Raw genomic sequence first — 4,348 nt, 5'->3', positions numbered from 1 at the left:
CTAAAATTTATTAACACATTCCAGGAAAGGTTCAATGTGCTTTGCATATATCTTTTAATGCTAACAACAATCCTACAAAGTAGACCCAGTTATTAATGCTGTTTTGCAGATGTGCAGAAATGGAGGAAGGATGTAGAAGTAATTTGCCGAAAGTTAAGCAACTTATCCAATGGCACTGGATCAAACACAAAGCCTGGTTCTACGGCTCTTAAAGCTAACTATTTTGCTGTAATAATACAACTTATATGTAATCTTTAAGTCTTTCCTTCTCAACCAAGTGCATTTTATTCAACCTCTTTTCATATATCAAGAATTAGAGTTTATCACAAGGAAAAAAATTGTAACTATGCATGGTCAGAGATGTTAACTGTAGAGAGCACCTGGGAAGGCACACGAGCATTTCTTTAATTATTGTCAGCTGAATCCAGTGGCATTGGCAGAGCCATGTCCTGGAAACATGCCTTGCCAGAGGCAGGAGTGTTGTCAGCTTGACCTTCAGCCCAGGTGCCAGGGGGTGGGCTTTGTTATTTAAATCCAGCCAAGCACCAGGAATGAATACGACTCGGGCCCACCCAAGAATGCACATAATCTCCTTTGTCTTGACTTTTAGAAAAACTTCCTAGTTTTTGCTGTGTAAAATAAACACGCTGTATTGGCTCTGGGTCCCTGTCTCTCCATCAGAGGACAATGGTCCCACCTGGCCCCAGCTTTTTCTTTCCATCTCTGTGTCTGTCTCTTTCTTTCATTTTCTCAATCCTCAGCAGCCCCTACTCAGGAACCAGACTGCTCTCTAGCCATGCAGGACATGGAAAAGAGAGAAATATTTACAGTTAACTAGACTTATTGTGGTATTCACTTCACAATAAATACAAATATGGAATCATGTTGTACACTTCACTAACACTTTGTATTTTCCTAAATAAACTGCAACTTTTCAGATTTACAAACAAAAGGTCAGATGCTGTGTCTCTGTGGTGCAGATCCTTGAGAAATGATTTTTCCCATTTAATGTAAGGACTTATACTAGTACTAATGTAGTTTAGGATGCCATGAGCTTAGGTTGCCAATTTCAGGAACATTGTTGCTGTAACAGGGTCCAAGAACAATGGTAAACCTCAAGACTCATACAAACTTGTGCCAATCAGATCACTATATCTTTTCTTTATAGTTATATTATTGGACCTATAAACAATGCTATATATAATAGATATGGTAAATTTTATCCCATTCAATTAAACCTGTCAAAAGCCTTTGAACTTGGTTCTTTCATCCTGCAATATCAGCTATCTTTTTAGCACTGTATGGTTTACCTTATTATCATTATCATCTAACAATTTCTGCTCATAAATATTTCATTCTTGAACTAAAACAATATTTTCAGTCTAATGGTCAGCTTAAGGTTGCCCACATATCTTATGTTTTATTCTCACAAAAGCAGTCAGGCAAAACTTGTTAAAGCTTAAAACAGTTTTGAGCACTAATTTGCCTCTCAAACATTCACTTTCCATTAAAGTTGCAAAGGAATAGCTTACTTGGTCAAGACTCATTTTCTGACTTATTTACCTATTCTCTTCCAATTCATTAGATTTCTAGATGAAGAACAAACTTCTCCTAGCAGGGAATAAATGTGGTTTCATCTAAAAGTAGGAAACTCTATTCTCACATGTGCTTTTATAGAAACCAACATTAAGGTTAGTCACTGTGACTGAAGAAATGTTGCTGGCTTTGTTGTTACAAACTCTCCGCAGAACTCCCATTGGCATAGTCATTTTTCTTTAAATCACTTGGAACTCTGATTACTTCTGTGGCCCCTTTCTGAGATTGTTTTAAAATACATACCAGTATGAGAAATAAAAAAAGTAACAAAACAAAAAAAAATTTAATCAGTATCTTGATCAGTTAGCATCCCATTTCCAAATTCTTTCCGTAATACTTTCAAAAAACATATTCATCTTATTCCGATGCTAATTCTTGGTATTCACCAATTAGAGAAAGAAAGATGTCAAATGCACTATCAGAAAATACAGGATGGTGCGGGAGGACCAGATTTTTATCTGATGTGAACCTGGCACACATAGCAATTCCTCATTGGATATAGAGGCCTAAAAAAATAAGCGACAATCCAAGTTTTAAATTAATGTATACCAAGAGCAATCTATTTTTTTGGTAGAAACTAACCTTGTGTAAACCCTTTAATAATATAATTAAGAATTCCACAACGCCTCTGTATGTAATTCACAGTTCCAAATGTCTACAGCTCTGACTCTGACCTTTCAAAACCCCATTAAGCTATGTAAATACAGTACAAAGAAATGTGCACTGAGCATAAACAGAATTCTAATGTCAACTACACAAGGACACATGGCCTCGCTCTGATTCTCAATACTTATAAGGGCACTATAGAGGCATTAATACATTTTGCTATTGATCTGTATATGACAGATCTACCAGGGGACTCATGTTTTGGCTTTCCTGCTCAATATGTGGTTCAAGGGTGACCCCTATATTATCCTGATATATTAGGACAGATTGTGATGGTTCATTTTAGGTGTCAATTTAACTGGGCTCAGGGATGTCCAGATAGCTGGCAAAACATTATTTCTGGGTGTGTCTGTAAGGGTATTTCTGGAAGAGGTTAGCATCTGATTCTAATAGACTGAATGAATGGATGGGCTCTCTCAAACATGGACATCATCCAATCTGTTGAGGACCAAATACAACAAAAAGACAAAGAAAGAGCACATTTCATTTTCTGTGTTCTTGAGCTGGAATGCCCATAGGTCCCTGCCCTAGAACACGGGGCTCTTGGATATGGAGCCTACAGCAGCTGCCCCTGGTTCTCCTTGTGCCTTGGAGTCAGACACAATCACACCACTAGCTTTTCTGGTTCTTCAGCTTTCAGAGGGCAGAATGTAGGAGTCCTGGCCTCCTTAACTGTGTGCTCTGATTCCTATAATCAAGCTCGTCTTATATATATATCTATACACATTCTCTGGGTTCTGTTTCTCTGGAGAACTCTGACTTATACACAAATATTACAAACATTTAGTAGTTCATTAAAAATAGTAACAGTGAAACATTTTGGAAAGGGAAAGAATAGTAAAGGTCCAGGACCTCCCATTATATTTCATAAAATTCTGGAAAATATTTGGTATTTTTGATGATTAATGAAATGTAGGTGATTTATATTTTTAAATTTCTTACAGGAAATAGTCATTGTGTAATTGTTACTAACATTTTGGTATTTACCTTGCAAAGTGTCAAAGCCTCATATGTGTATATAGTGTGTGTATGCATATCTGCCCACAATAATGTAAACACATATACAGAATAAAAATGAATCAGCTTTGCCCGGCCGACATGGCTCAGTGGTTGAGTGTAGAACTGTGAACCAGGATGTCACGGTTAGATTCCCTGTCAGGGCACATGCCTGGGTTGCAGGCTCGATCCCCACTGTGGGGCATACAGGAAGCAACCAACCAATGATTCTCTCTCATCATTGATATTTTATCTCTCTCTCTCCCTCTCCCTTCCTCTCTGAAATCAATAAAAATATTTTTATTAAAATTTTTTTAAAAGTAATAATAAGTCAGCTTTTTATGAAGATGGCTCCAGAAGCAAAGAAGGAAGCCCCTGCCCCTCCCAAAACTGAAGCCAAAGCAAAAGTTTTGAAAGCAAAGAAAGCGGTGCTGAAAGGCACCCACAGCCACACACAAACGAGAAGATCCACATGTCACTCCCCTTCTCATGGTGGAAGACACCGAGGCTCCGAAGGCAGGCTGAATATCCTCAGAAGAGCACCCCAGGAGAAACAAGCTTGGCCACTAGGCCATCATCAAGTTCCCCTGACCACTGAGTCTGCCATGAAGAAGATAGAAGACAATAATACACTTGTGTTCATTGTGGATGGCAAAGCCAAAAAGCACCAGATCAAACTGGCTGTGAAGAAGCTCTATGACATTGATGTGGCCAAGGTCAACACACCCTGATCTGACCTGATGGAGAGAAAAAGGCATATGTTCAACTGGCTCCTAACTATGATGCTTTGGATGTTGCCAACAAAATTGGGATCATTCTAAACTGAGACCAGCTGGCAAATGATAAGTACAAAATTTTACACTGAAAAAAATGAATAAATAAAAAATTATAAATCAACTATTAAATATATTTAGAACCTTTTAAAAAAATATGTTTTTTATTGATTTTTAGAAAGAGACGAATGGAGAGGGATAGAAATATAATTGATCAGCTGCCTCCCACAGCCCCCCACTGGGGATTGAGCGACATCCCCAGGCATGTACCCCAACTGGGAATCAAAGCAGGGACCTCTTGGTTCACGGGTTGACCC

The 4,348-nt window shown here is 38.2% G+C and overlaps 1 pseudogene across 1 annotated transcript; it reads left to right on the top strand.

Moving 5' to 3' along the window:
* Window positions 1-3,605: 3,605 nt before the first annotated feature.
* LOC307094458 (large ribosomal subunit protein uL23-like) lies at window positions 3,606-4,084 on the top strand (annotated as a pseudogene). Its single transcript has one exon. The product of its transcript is annotated as a large ribosomal subunit protein uL23-like (transcript).
* Window positions 4,085-4,348: the final 264 nt, after the last annotated feature.

Source organism: Cnephaeus nilssonii (assembly GCF_951640355.1).
Source record: "Cnephaeus nilssonii genome assembly, chromosome: 1".
Lineage (NCBI taxonomy): Eukaryota > Metazoa > Chordata > Mammalia > Chiroptera > Vespertilionidae > Cnephaeus > Cnephaeus nilssonii.
The sequence above is the reverse complement of the archived record's forward strand: the minus strand, read 5'-3'. Positions and strand labels throughout refer to the sequence as shown.